We start from the raw sequence: 15,897 nt of genomic DNA, 5'->3' as shown, positions 1-15,897 counted from the left end.
GATAGCAATGGACTTCCTTTTTTAAAGAATTGACATATTTTAAAGAATGTGCACACATCACTTCTGCTCACACCTCACTCCTCTGGACTTAGTCGTATGACACAGGGCTGGTTCAAAGGAGACTGGAAAATAAAGCTAGTTGGGTGGCCTTGTGCCAGCCTTTTAAAATGGAAGGAGATGAGGGAGTTCAGGGTTCTGCCACTGGAAAGAAAAAAGGGAGAATGGATTTGTGGGAACCATCATCAGACTCTAGCACATCTGGGTTCAGATCCCCACTCCTATGATGCTCATTTAACAAGACCTATCTCTTCGAATGCTAAGCTAAGTTTTAAAACAGCAAATTCATTTTGTAGTGCTGTTTGCAAATTTAACACATTGCTATTAAAAGAGCAGAATGGAGAGCTCCTTTGGTTGTAATTAGGAAGCAAAGGGCTAGAATGAGCCTCTGGGTTTTCTCTGACTCCTACTCCACTCTGTGGGAGACCTGTTATTCTAAGAAATAAAATTCGGAAAGCTCTCACAGTGTGTGTGCATGCTTAGTCACTCAGTCATATCAGACTTTCTGTAACCCCATGGACTACAGCCCACCAGGCTCCTCTGTCCACAGGGATTCTCCAGGCATGAATACTGGAGTGGGTTGCCATGCCCTCGTCCAGGGGGTCTTCCAAACCCAGGGATCGAACCAGGTCTCCCACATTCTTTACCATCTGAGCCAAGCCTCCTCAGCAGTTAAGCGCAACCAATGAACATCACTCTCTCCAATTTAAATAATGAAAAGTCCTCTTCTGATCCTGATTTATATCAATTTTGTCAGCTGAGTGAACACGCATGGAAGTGAATGCTGAGCCATTTCTTTCCCAGCGTGTTCTGAGAGCACTTCTAAACCTGCAGAAGACACTGCCAAACGTGAATTAACAATCACGTTGATGCAAAGAGTAAAAGGGGAGGATATTTCCGTAATTCTTCCCCACAAATCTAATCTTGACAAATGAGGCAATATTATGTCTCATCAACTAATAAACTGTCCAGATTGGAGTTACATGTGAGGGTAGAAATAAGCTAAAAGTATGCCTAATACTCCTAGAAAAAATTTTTCATCTTCATTTCAAGAGTAGAGGACAGAAAGAAGCAATAGAAAAGTCAACACAATTAAAGCAAAACAAAAAAATAACTTTTCTCACCATAGATGACCTAGAGAAAAACGTCTTAGTTTTTTTCTTCAGTTCTGTTGACTTTTCTATTAGGAATTGTTTGATTTCTCCCTCTTCTACCTCAATAACAAGGATGGACCTAGCGATTTTCATACTGAGTCAGCCAGACAGAGAAAGACAAATATTATATAATATTGCTTATATGTGGAGTCTAAAAAAAAAAAAGATACAAAAAATGAACTTATTTACAAAACAGAAGTAGACTCACAGACATAGGAAAAAATTTATGGTTACCAAATGAGAAAGGGGGATGAGCGAAGGGATAAATTGGTGGGGGTGGTGGGTGGGTAGGGAACTAAGAAGTTTTCATTCTAGTCACTAATTCCAGGGGCTCTATTACAAGCCCAATCCAAGAAATCCAAGAAAACACGGCAAACACTCTGGCCATATAAGGTTGTGTTTGGCTATTTCAAGTTCTTTGAGCCAAAACCAGGCCATGAACTTTCTGATTTTTAATGTGTGTGCTCTTATCACTTGGAGCTTATAGTTTACTTTAGATATGTTATAAAATAGAATAAGTCATTTGATTATGGACAGTTTTTTAAAAATATGTAACTGATTTTTTTACAACAGTGCCATAGTTTCTCATCTATTCACCCACTTCCTGATAAAAATTCCCAGCGAAAGAATCCCTTTCTTGAAATAAATATGTTTAAGATACAAATCATTTGTGTTTCAGGTTTCTGAATGTAGAAGTATGTTGTATTCAGCTGCTTGCTAGGACACCAGGAACGAGTTTAAAATGGGTCATACTGATGCTTGTTAAGGCAAGTTCTTTGGAGATCAATCTCATTGCCTGAATGAACAAAATATACACACTTTATCACAGTTTGATATTCTCGTGGCCCAAGAGCATTTGTTTATAGGTCATTACTAGTGTTTACAGAATTCAAACAGAAAACCCAAAATACTAATGTGCTTTATATTTGCAAGAATAATATTTCTCTGTTCTTTACAGAGGTCTCCTATCTACAGAGAAATAACTTTCAAGCTATATTAACATTTTTATTATATCCTAGTGATTACTTTGCTATTAAAAATTACAGGAGATTAATATTTAAGGGCCATATTATAATGAAACATATTAGGATGTCTACCATTTAAGTTTTGTTTCAATTTCAATTATTCTATTGCATAGGACCTCATGCCAAAACTTACCTAAGAAAATATTAGGATTTCAGATATTGCTTTACAGGATTTCTATTAAACAATATTTAGATGAACAAAATACTATTTTGCAAGTTTTAGTCCCTGGAGAGTCATGAATAACTGCTTGTATTCAGGAAAAAGAATCCATGGAAACAGTCCTGACTATAAGAATGCAGCATGTTATTTTTCCAACAATTCACATTCTAGGTGCCTGATCAAACCAGCAATTAAACTATCTAAGCACTACAGAGATAAAATCAGATTAAAATCAAATTATGGCACCCGGTCAAATACTTCCCAAAATAAAAACAAAAAGAGAGTCGATAATCCCCTTTTAAAGATGCCAGATGCAGCCACTCACAAGATAAACAGTAGTTAACAAGTCCTAGCCCATAGAGGCAGGGAGTGTTCTCATACATCCTACGGGCTTACAGTAAACTTCCCTTAACCTGTGTCTTTCTTGCTCTCTTCAGTCTTCAAGGGTGTGTATGCCTCTGAGCACGCACACATGTAGTAAAGGTCTGTTTTGAAATTGATCCCTGCCTGATATCATAGCCTGTAATTACAGTAGAATCCTCTTAACTTGGAGATGTCAGGGCAATGTCTTTCATGTTCACCTCAAATTCTCAGTGACTGGCTCAAAGAAGATGCTCATGCTCAATAAGTACTTTTGAATGAATTAGTGAATGAATAAACCAGTGCCAAGATTGTCACCCCCACACTCTTTTAAAACTACGTTTATCAGGGTCACCAATCACCCCACAGAGCTAAATCCAGCTTCCATTCTCGGTCCTCATCTTTTTGACTCATCAGCTGATTTGACAAGGTCTGAGGCTTTCATCATCATTACTCATTCTTTTTCCTATCTCTTTTTCTGCTTTCTCTTTTTCTCCTTGAGCTCTGAATGTTAGAGAGCCTCAGGATCCCAGCGGTGATTTTCCTTTTCTGTCATCTTCATCTCATGGCTTTAAATAACATCACTAACTTCCAAAGTAACATCTGCAGCTTAGATCTCGTTCCTGAATTCCATACTATCCAGTCACTTACTGACAACTCTGCTAGGACAGCATCTCAAACTTCACATGCCCAAACTTGAACTCCTATTCACCCACCACTTCTGCCCCAAACGTGCTCCATTTGCACTCCTCTCCTTATCAGCTGATGGCCTTTCCCTCCTCTTTGTGCTGTTACCCACGTTTCCTACTGCCATCTCGACTGGAGCTGCAACCAGAAGCTGAAGAATAAATGGTGCTCTCTTCCCCCTACATTCATTTTACCACCGTGCTTTCCCTTGGCAGTTCCTATGTGGAAACCAGCTGGCGAGGGAGTCGAGGAAAATAGTTTGTGAGCTTCCAGACACATGGCACTGAGGAATGTTTAGAAGACTGAGTGTGGAGCCGAGCATCTGCGGACGTTTTCTGCCACAGCCTCCTAGCTAGTCTCCCTGCTTCCACACTTACACCCAGCCTATTCTCCACTCTATACCCACAGGCTTTTTTTTTTTTTTTAATGCAAAGTACACCATGTCACTCCTCCAAAAGAATCAAATAGAATAGGGTAGGATAGGATAATAAAAACTTAAAAATAAAGTAAAGTAAACTTCACTTGCTCTCCATTTCAGAGAGTAAAAGACAAAGTGTTCATAGATAACTGCAAATGAAATGTAACTAACTTCTGTGATCTTTCTGACTTTGTTTTTCCATTGTTAGCTCTTGCAGCTACCCTGGCTTCCTTGCTGATCCTAGACTACAGGTAGACTCCATTTTTGTCTTGGCACTGATTATCCTAAAAACCTGAAACACCCTTTTTGCCAGGTGGCCACCTGCCCAACTCCCTTACCACTAAGTCTTTCCTAGGTTGTAACTTAGTAAATGAGTTTTATTTTAAATTGCAATCCTCACACCCTCAGGATTTCTAGTACCCTCTAGTCTGTTTTTTTCTTATTGATGGTATTTTTAACATAATTCTTCTCACCTTCTAATCCACAGGACAATTTACATGTTTTATTTTTGATTTTTCTTCATTAATTATCACTCCCTGCACAAAAAGTTAAATTCCAAAAAAGCAAGAATCTTTGTTTGATGACATTTCCTGGGCCTAGCCCAATGTGTAAACAGTTATGAAAAAAACTTTCCCTCACGCTTAATGTAATGCATGTCAGGACAGGGCTATTGATAACCAGGCAACTGGTCTGTGTGAATGATAAACAGGACAACCATGGCTAACTAATCCTTTATGTCTTTTCTAATAAAAAGCTCTTAAAAAGGAAAAATAAAGAATGAGTATTACAGTGAAATGGTGAAATAGCTGCAAAATGACAGAACCCATTGTATCAGCAGAATTCTCTCTTGTGCAGGTTAACAGAAACCCAATCAAATCAGCTTAAGCCACAGGTCCATTTATCAACACCTAAGTGAAAACTGATTCCTAGAATGTCAGTGCTCACTCTTGCCATCTCCTTTTCGACCACTCCCAATTTGCCTTGATTCATGGACCTGACATTCCAGGTTCCTATGCAATATTGCTCTTTACAGCACTGGACCTTGCTTCCATCACCAGTCACATCCACAAATGGGTATTGTTTTTGCTTTGGCTCCATCCCTTCATTCTTTCTGGAGTTATTTCTCCACTGATCTCCAGTAGCATATTTGCAGAGATATTACTTTTCCAACAAAGGTTCGTCTAGTCAAGGCTATGGTTTTTCCAGTGGTCATGTATGGATGTGAGAGTTGGACTGTGAATAAAGCTGAGCACCAAAGAATTGATGCTTTTGAACTGTGGTATTGGAGAAGACTCTTGAGAGTCCCTTGGACTGCAAGGAGATCCAACCAGTCCATCATAAAGGAGATCAGTCCTGGGTGTTCATTGGAAGGACTGATGCTAAAGCTGAAACTCCAATACTTTGGCCACCTCATGCAAAGAGTTGACTCATTGGAAAAGACCCTGATGCTGCAAGGGATTAGGGGCAGGAGGAAAAGGGGACAACAGAGGATGAGATGGCTGGATGGCATCACTGACTCAATGGACATGAGTTTGAGTAAACTCTCGGAGTTGGTGATGGACAGGGAGGCCTGGCATGCTGCAATTCATGGGCTTGCAAGGAGTCGGACACGACTGACTGAACCGAACTGAACTGAACTGAACTGAAAACTTGAGGAGTAGATGTGGAAATGGTGTAACAGGACCCAGGTACTCTGGCTGAGCCACCAGGGATCAGTCTCACTTTCTCCACATGACTTTTTCTTCCATGTTGTCTTCATTCTCAGGCAGGGTGTCCCCAGCCGCTGCCAATCTGGCCACCAGCAGCAGGAGCTCAACTCTTGCCCACAAGGACCACAGAGGAGAGAGTAGCTCTTTCTCAGTGGTTCCAACAAGTTCCCTGACTGATGCTCACTGGCCTGGATAAGTCCCACCCTCCTGGAACTAAACACTCAATCTCCAAGTGTTCTGGTTTGGGTGATATGCCCTCTCTCTCACGCCATCCCTCAGGTCAGGGGCTGGGGTGAACCCACTCAAACCAGAAGAGAGTGAAGAAAGCATTTTCACAATCACTAGCCAAGGGTGTTTACCAAAAGAAGGAAGAAGAGGCATTAGGCTGGCATTACAACTGGTGTCTACCACATTAGGAAATACCTGAGGTCCGAGGATAGGTAACAGCACGTCTAGTAAAGTGATAGGGAAAGAGGTCTATTCTTTGAAGTCTCAGTATAAACAGCTTTTTTTTTTTTTCCTAATGAGAAAAGCACTGAAGTCTCAGGAAACTTGAGTTCTACTCCCAAATCTTTCCAGAACTATCTGTGTGACCTTGCCTCACTATCTATAGGTGTCCTCAACTGTGAAATGACAAATTACACTAAAATAATCTCCATGTTTCTCAACAACTCTGTCAGCTGACAGTTCCAACAGGGAAAGCTAAGTGTTGCAGCCAGTTGATGTCCATGTACCATAGACGTCCCTATCATTATATGAGGGAAGTAAGAAGTACCTGCTCCCTTCTCTCTTGCTGTGGTCTAAGGACTCCGTTTAGCACTATTACCTAGTACAGAGGTATGCGGACAGATGTTAAATCTAATTCCAGGAACAGAGAACTAGGTTTTGCCAGTGCCTCCCAAACCTGATTATGCTCCAGCATTACCTGGGGAGCACTACAAAAATATTAATTCCTGGGCACACCCCTATGGTATTGAATTGGATTCTTTAAATTGTATTTTTAGAATTTCCTTTGTTTTTACCTCTTCCTACTTTCCAGTCATGGATGTGGCAATTTTTTTTTGATCAATATTATTTAATGCTAGAAAATAATTTTGTATATTTGCACACTAAGAGAGATCTGCTTGGGTATGTGTACCCAAAAAAATAGAGTCTATATTGCTTGACACTAAAATATGGGAGAAAAAAGAAACACCACATTCACTTGCATATTTGAGTGTTTTATGCATTTTACAAGAATTGTGGTTTTCATAATATATACAAGACACATCATCTTTATTCTGCCAGTTTCAGAGAACTAGTCATAACTTTGCAATTTTCACATAACATCCAAGTCACAATAAGAATAAAAGCATCCTTCACATTTCTTCAGTCACTCACTTTTTTCAATTCATCTCCAGAACTTTTAAAAATGTGATGATGGTAAGTAATATCAATCATATCTATTACATCTGCTCTTTTGTGATGAATTTTTGAATAGATCATAATGTATAATGATACTTTATATTTGATCAAGTTCTTATATTTATGAATCAATCAGCTTTAATCTTAATATTTCTCAAAATATTTTTCTTTGGTTTGTTTAGCCAGTATTTTAATTTTTAAAAGTCTATCCACTCAGATATGAGCACATCAACCACACAAAAAGCCTTAGTCTTGAGGAAATGACATCTCAGTGCTGATACGTTTACCTTAAATAGTTTGTTCACACAAACAAAAGGGTCAGCATGACAGTATGTTCTCTGGGTTTGTCGGGAAATAGTTCATTCCAGTATGATGCAGGTTCCTGGGACTGTAGGACGGGAGTTCTGAGAAAGCTTAAGTGAATGTAAATACAATATTTCCTGTTCACAAACATAAGAAAATAAACAGGCACACAAACACACACATACACAATACACTTAAGATCCATATGTGAAGTGCCCTGAGAAGTGTTCAAGCAAATGCCTCAGGTTCAATGGGAAAAATCCAAATATCAAAATAAATTCTGATGTTGCTATAAGAAAAAACCTTGAAAAATATACTTCTCCTTTTCTTGGGAGGATCAGGGTTGTATTCCTTGCCAAGGTTATCTGGATTTGGAAAGAATTTCTCTTTGAAGTCATTAACTTGCTCATTCATTAATTTATGAAATATTTATTTAGCCTTAATAACTATGGGGAAGATCCCCTGGAGGAGGACATGGCAACCCACTCCAGCATTCTTGCCTGGAGAATTCCATGGACAAAGGAGCCTGGCGGGCTACAGTCCATGGGGTCGCATAGAGTCAGACATGACTGAAGCGATTGAGCACGCACGCATGTCTAGACAGAGCACTAGGGAGATTTTTAGTATCTTCTTCATAAATCAAGACTGACACTACCATCATTTTTTGAGTAGATTTCCTGGGACCATGAAATTGCCACAGCCCTCCACATCAGAAGAAGGCATAAGGGTTCCTCAAAGCCCCTCCTGCCCAAATATTTCTCCTATTGAGACCCACAGTAGATGAGGACCTCTTACCTACTTTCACAGAGCACCTCCTCTGTGCCTGGCACTGCCCTCATTCTAATTGTGGGAATAGAAAAGCAAATGAGACTCAAACCCTACCTGCAAGAACTTTCACCCTAGTGAGGGAGATGTAAGAAGTCCTATGTGTGTAGCAGAAGCAACAATAGTTGCTAAGGCACCCAGGAGGGCAGCTGGCTCCATCCCTCACGGCATCAGGGGCACTAAAGGGACATGGAGAGGAGGGAAAAAAGACCACGTGTGCATGGCATAGGGGGATGCTGGTACAAGTGCAAAAATAAGCATGATCTGTTTGCAGGGAGAAGCTCTGGACAGCTTGAGAAAAAGTGAATATGAGAAGGGGGAATAAAGAGGGAAGGAATGTGAAGACAGGAGAAGAGGATGGTAAGAAACAAGGCTGGACCAGATAAGGAGAGGTTTTGTTTGCTCTGGGAGGCTTTCTTGCATGTTACTTGAAATCTATAGTGGTATAGTCAGATTGCATTTAGAAACATCCCTCCTATGTTAACCTGGGAGTGAACTAAGGTGAGGAAATCTGATGTTAGCAGGAAGGATTCAGACTACCCTAGAGAGACTTGATATGTCTTAGACCTGGCCCAGGTCTAAGATTGTCTTTTCCTTTACTCCCCCTCACTCACTACCTTATAGGCACACAGACTGTTTTTCTATTTCTTGAACATTCCAAGCCTGTTCCTGATTTGGAGCCTTTGAAGCTGGCATCCTTCCTGTACAGAATGCTCTTCCCCAGTCTTCACAAGGTAACTCCTTCTTGCCATCCTGGTCTCATCTAAAAGGCATCTCCTCAAAGAGTCCTTCCTGTCCATGGACCGAGATAAGGTTCAAGCTTCACCTCTATCATATTATCTGGTTTACTTTATTTTCTTTCTTTTAATCTACATTTTAACATTTTGATTGAAGTATAGTTGCTTTACAATGTTGTGTTATTTTTTGCTGTACAGCAAAGTGAGTCAGCCAAATGTACATATTTATCCCCTCTTTTTTGGATTTCCTTCCCATTTAGGTCTCCACCAAGCATTCAGTAAGGTTCCCTGTGCTATACAGGAGGTTTGCATTAGCTATCTGCTTTATACACATTATCAATAGCATGGGTATGTCAATCCTAATCTCCCAACTCACTCCACCCTTCTATCCCCTTTGTCGTCACTTTCTTTAAAATATTTTTACTATCTGAAGTTACTGTGTCTATTAAATTGCTCAGTTTTTGTCTATCTCCCTTCATTAGAGTTCAGCCTCTGAGGAGCAGACGTTCCTTTGTTGTTCACAGCTCTGCTTCCAGGAGCTGGTGCAGAGTAACGCTCAGTTTTTAAAACTGACTCATAAGTGCTGAGCCTCCCACAACACGTGAGGAGGCACATGCAAAAGACTTGTTGGAGAGCAAGGGGAAGAGAACATCAAAAGAAACAGCAGTTTTGAGGATGCAACAGCCTGTTAGAATCCTCTCATGGATGACTTGGGTCAGAGGTGGGGTTAGCGGGAAACAATGAGCCCATCTGCAGAAGGTTATGGGAACAAAGCAAAAGCACATTTTCGGTAACTGTTTTGAAATTTACTTGACCCAGCTCATAGTCCCTAGATAGAGAACCACTGACTCAGGAAGCACGAGTCTATGTCATGCATTTCGTCACTCAGTTACACCATGTCTGGTGTGGTAATTTGACTCTTCAATGCACGCGTGTGTGCCTTGTCGTGAGAGTCACTGTGATGTGGTGAAAAGTACACTGACCACAGGATCAGAAGGCCCAGATCCTGGGTCCTTATCAAACTCTGTGACCTTGGGGAAGGTCAAGACCACTCCCACTGACTAGTCTGTTCTCTGTCTTCCAAACCTGTTAGGACACAAAACCTTGCACCATTCCTTAGGGCTAGGATTTTAAAATGCTACTGTTTTCATTTAGTAACTTGACCTTGGCTGCTCTCAGTTTTAACCCACACTCAATTATTTCCACAATGCCCCACTTTTATTTATAACCTTATTTTCTTTCCTAGGCCAAATTTGCTTTGAGGTCTTGTTCATGTCTGAATCCCATCTTCCAATTCAACTCATCACTACCTACTGCCAACTTCGTCCCACTAGTAATATGCATGTGGTAAAAAGTCAACAATGTTTGTCAAAAATTTTTGGAAAACACAGTAGTGATACATATCAAGTACTTCAAACATTCTCTGACCTAATTATTTTTGTAGAACCTTAGACTTAATAAACAATTCCAAATGCAAACAAAAACATATATGCAAAGATGTTAAATCCAGTGCTGCACTGACTGCAAAACAAAATAGAACAAAAAACAATGATAAATAATCAAGAGTAGAAAGCTGAATAATTTATGAAATCTCCAATGGTGGAAACATCATATGTATGATATGTATGTAACAGAAGAATATTAAACATCCTTGAAAATGATGTTTTAATGGACAGAAAAGTAAAACATATTAAGAAATCAAGTATTAAAAAAAAAGAAACCTATGCTTTATGATTCTGGTTGTGCAATGTTATAGCCATAATACACATGGAGAGAACAAGATAACAATGATCTAAGTATAACAAAATGTTAGTCAGGATATTCTTGGAATATTATGCATGATTACTTTCTTTCTAAATCTTTTTTTGTGTTTTCAGTTTTCTATAATGTATTCATATTACTGTTTTATAATCAGAAGAAAAAACTTAAAATGTTGCTAATGAATTAATGAATTTTTTAGTACAATACTAATTCATTCAACTCATTCATTTAACTAATTCATTTATAAAGTGAGACTAATAATGCTAATCTCCTTTCCATATTCTCATATATGAAGCATAATGGGAACACTTATACTTTCCCATATTCTCAAACACAAAGCATAATGGAAACACTGTCATACTTGTAATTCAAATTGTTAATATTGGTACCTCAGATGGTAAAGAGTCTGCCAGCAATCCAGGAGACTCGGGTTTGATCCCTGAGCAGGAAGATCCCTTGAAGAAGGGGATGGCAACCCACCCCAATATTCTTGCCTGGGAAATCCCATGGGCTCATTTTGGTTTTCCCTGGTGGCTCAGATGGTAATGAATCTGCTTGCAATATGGGAGACCCAGGTTGGATCCCTGGGTTGGGAAGATCCCCTGGAGAAGGAAATGGCAACCCGCTCCAGTATTCTTGCCTGGAGAATCCTATGCACAGAGGAGCCTGGTGGACTACAGTCTTGGGGTCGCAAAGAGTCAGATATGACTGAGCAACTAATGCTATGTTAGTAAACTTTAAAAGAAAAATGGCAAGGTCTATATTTCTTTCAAATTAATGATTTTCAGGGCACATAGTAAGATGTGGCCAAAAAAACAGTTGCTAAATTACAGCTTGTGAAGATTAATTAATTTCTAAACTCTGAAATTCACAGTAATGCAAATCAGTGCTCATCCACAAACATCACAAAAGAAGAAAAAAAAAGAGCTAGATTTGTTCAGAGCATTTAATTTACAACTGTTTACTGAGAACTACAGCAGAGACAGGGATCATTAGCCTTGTTTGACAGTCTGAGGAGACAGATTTAGAGAAGTAACTTCACTAAGATCACTGTAGTAGATTAGATTCAGACCATTTTCTGCTACTTCCAATGAGTCTATTATACAATCCTACCCACAGTGAGTCAGGCTTGGCCCTGTGCCTTGTTTAAGCCAGTGAGTAGAAATCTAACATTGTCTATCATGGGCTCTCTTTTTTCCCCTCTCCCGTGAGGCCAACAATGCTCTCAAGATATGGGCTATAAAGAAACTATAGAGCAGAGGCATGGCCACCCAATAAAACATGCAACACAAGTGAGTACTAATGTTTGCTGCCATCAGCTACTGGGGGATCTGGCCACAGTACACAGTATTGTAACCTGCACTGATGCTAACGGAGTCACTATAACTGGTGAAGACAAAATTCAAATCCAAATCTGCTAATTCCAAAGCCTATGTTCTTTTCACTACATCATACTGTCTTCTCTTACGTTTTTAATTATTTTGATGAAATTTATTTTTATGCTGAGAAAAAATTTTATAGCAAAACAATAGTCTTGGTGGTGGATCAGAAAGTGAAAGTTGCTCATTCATGTCCACTCTTCTGTGACCGCATGGACCGTAGCCCACCAGGCTCCTCTGTTCATGGAATTCTCCAGGCAAGACTACTTGAGTGGGTAGCCATTCTCTTCTCCAGGGGGTCTTCCTGACCTAGGGATAGAACCCAGGTCTCCTGTATTGCAGGCAGATTCTTTACCATCTGAGCCACCAGGGAAGTCCCTAGGGTTTAGAGGTATTTTTCAAATATAAAATTGCAATAGTCCTTTGTGTTCCCATCACTTCCATATCTTCTATTATGCAATAAATAATTTTACACATTTAATCTAACACCCTGGAAATTCTTACTCATGCCTGCAGATTGATGCTGAGCTAAGAATTCATGTATTGGGTTAGCTTTACTACCTGAGTGTCCAGAGAGAAAACCCACATTTGGGCAAAATCCCTGCCCCTTTGCTTTGGGAAGATTGATTGAGTTAATGTGTATTTGTCACTTCTTATTTGGAAACAAACCATTCTTATAGATAAGGAAATAGGCTTTATTAAGGTTTCTGCTTTTAACTTGGCCAGGTGCTATAGGCCACTCTGTGGGTAGAAATATCTCAGTCCTACTGTTGAAGGTGACTCAGAGACCATCAGGAAGACTTTCTAAAAGAAATGGCCCGTTCTATTCAGTAGAATCAGCTCCTACTGAGCATAGTCATTTACTGTCATGGAGATTCAGTCATTCAACAGGTACTGCTGGACTGGCTGTAGGATTTTACAAAATTTCTGGCCAGCTCACCTGTACTGTTTTGAAAGTCTGGAAATTGAAAGTCAGGTTCTAACTTCTAACAGATTATAGCAATAAAATTGATGCTCAAACCCATCAAACTCATTAAGCACTGATTTGGGGGCCCAAGAGCACTCAATGAAAACAAATACTCACATACTATCTTCTTTGGAATGTAACCCAAAAGCCTTAGACTCACCAGTTTCAAAGAAAGCTGAAGCCACAGTAATTTTAATATTCAATGTCTCTGACTCATCTATTAGTCTTTCATATAGAATTTTTAGTCCTCTTTAAAATAACATCCCTGCCCCAAAGATGCATTCTGAATCAAGTCTGACTTGTACATAACTTGGACAACTTTTCCCAGCCTTATATAGGACAAGCATCCCCCGTGTCCACCATTATTTCTATTACTTCTAGAGGACACTGTCTTGCTAAAGGTACTTCTTTTGATGTATTGAAATCATATGGCCCTTAAGGTATAGAAACATATCTGTGCTCACATTCTCTCTAAGTTAGAGATCTGAATCCATATGCCACCCTTGGCTACCTTTATTTCCATCCTCCCACTCTTCCCAGCAGCGATGCACAAGCTCTCTCCTCCCTCAACCAAAATACCACAACCAAAAGGCAGATTAAACTGTTTCCTCAACACCTCTACCACTTCTTCAGGTTTTCCCCCCTGAGGATTCAACATAAACTGCCATTATAATCTCTCTTTTCTTTACAATATCTTGAGTTTTTCTAAATTTGTATTTATAATACTTTAAAGTATAATTTATATATTGAACAATAAAACACCTTAGTTACACAGCTTGATGAACTTCAGTGTGCATTATACTTCAAATGTAACCTGATTAAAATAGTATTTCACAACTCTGGAAAATTTCTTCAGTCCCTTCACCATCCATAACATCCCACATTTGCAGACAATCACTATCCTGATTTCTATCAACATAAATGAGTTTGACCTACTCTTGAATTTTATGTAAACAGAATCATCCATTCACTTTTTACATCAGGATTCTTGTGTTCAAATAATTTATTAGTAAATTAGCAGTTTTCATTGCTGAGTAGTAGTCACATTTTATTTATATGTGTGTGTGTGTGTGTGTGTGTGTGTGTGTATATATATATATATATATATATATATATGCCACAGATGGTTTATTCACTATTATAGTAATGGTCATTTAGGTTGTTTCCACGGGGGGGCCATTATGAACAAAGCCACCATTCATAGGTTTATTTATTTATTTATTTTTTTCATTCATAGGTTTATGAAGGTCTTTTTCTTCGTAAAGAAAAAGAAGGGTGTTTCTTTATTAGAAATTGCCAGTTTTACAAAGTCATATACCTTTATAAACACCCTTTATAAAGAAAGAAGGGTGTTTCTTTATTATAAAGTGCCAGTTTTACAAAATGGTATACCACTTTATGTTCCCACTAGTAATGATGAGAAATCCAGGTGCTCATATACGGAAGGATGTGAAGTGATGTTTCGTTGTCTTTCCTATGAGTTCCTGAAAGTCTGTGAGCAAATCCAACCTAGTCTATGGCAAACATAACACAGTTCCTGTGTTCAAATTAAACAATGATGATTCCTATAGGCTTAAAAATTTCTAAACACTAGAAGCTCAATATAGATTTTAATTTTCTGAAGTTAGGGAAAAAAACATCACAGTAAAAGCCTGGAATCTTTCATCCAAATAAAATTTCTCTCTATAGTTTACTACTGCTGAGCATGCCTTTAGGAGAAGTTATTAATCTTGTTTTGATGTATCTATCGCCTGACTGATCACTTTCAGAATTCCTCACCCTTGAAGGGTATTTTGTGATTTCATATATCCATTGGCATTCACGTGGCAGCCTTTCTAAGCTAAGGAGATAAAAGTGCTATCATCCTGCATGGAACTCCACAGTCGTTGATGGGTGCTGAGCAAAAATAGCTACCGTGATTATGAGTTTTCCCAAAGGAGGTGCCTAGATGTGCAGTTCACTGTTCTGCCTGAACTATGTTCCAGATCAGCACGAAAATCACAGCGAAAGATATTTCCCACCTGGAGGTGCAATCACTGAGCTCTGTGTTCCCCAGCACATCTCAAATATGCGGCAATATTTACCAAAGAATCCGCAGCTGCCATGTGCTGTTTACTTCTGGGCTAGTTATTTCATAACCAGCTCAGCCAGGGCCCAGATCAGCAGTTACACAGTGAAGGAACTTAAGGAGAAGATAATTTCTTGAGAATTTGTTTTTATAATTAACTAAACAGACACCCTCCATACACACCTTCTTCACTGGAATTCTTCACATGCAAGGAAGCACAGCCTAGGTTTGCTTTTACTCTTTTGTGTCTTGGTGGCATTCAAGGTTCATTAATATGTGAAGTGCATGATTTTGCCCAATATTTTCTAGGGATTATTTCCTTGGATATATTCCATTGTAACAGTAATATATTTTTAAATAAATTATTCAGAAGAAGAGGATTAGATACATGTAAGGTAATTATTAGTTAAGTTTAAAATGAATTAAAATGATGGTTCAGCAGGTAAAGAATCCTCCTGCAATGCAGGACACGTAGGTTCGATTCCTGGGTTGGAAAGATCCCCTGGAGGAGGGCATAGCAACCAACTCCAGTATTCTTGCCTGGAGAATCCTCATGGACAGAGGAGCCTGATGGGCTACAGTCTACAGGGTCGCAAAGAGCTGGACTCAACTAAGTGACTGAACACACAAAAAATTAACCAACTTTGTCTAATTTTTCTTTTCACTAACTTGATTTATGTATCTGTAGACATGTGTTTCAGAGAAGGCAACGGCACCCCACACCAGCACTCTTGCCTGGAAAATCCCATGGACGGAGGAGCCTGGTGGGCTGCAGTCCATGGGGTCGCTAAGAGTCGGATACGACTGAGCAACTTCACTTTGACTCTTCACTTTCATGCACTGGAGAAGGACATGGCAACCCACTCCAGTGTTCTTGCCTGGA

Source organism: Bos indicus, chromosome 9, assembly GCF_029378745.1.
Source record: "Bos indicus isolate NIAB-ARS_2022 breed Sahiwal x Tharparkar chromosome 9, NIAB-ARS_B.indTharparkar_mat_pri_1.0, whole genome shotgun sequence".
Taxonomy (NCBI): domain Eukaryota; kingdom Metazoa; phylum Chordata; class Mammalia; order Artiodactyla; family Bovidae; genus Bos; species Bos indicus.
This window is presented reverse-complemented; position numbering follows the sequence as displayed.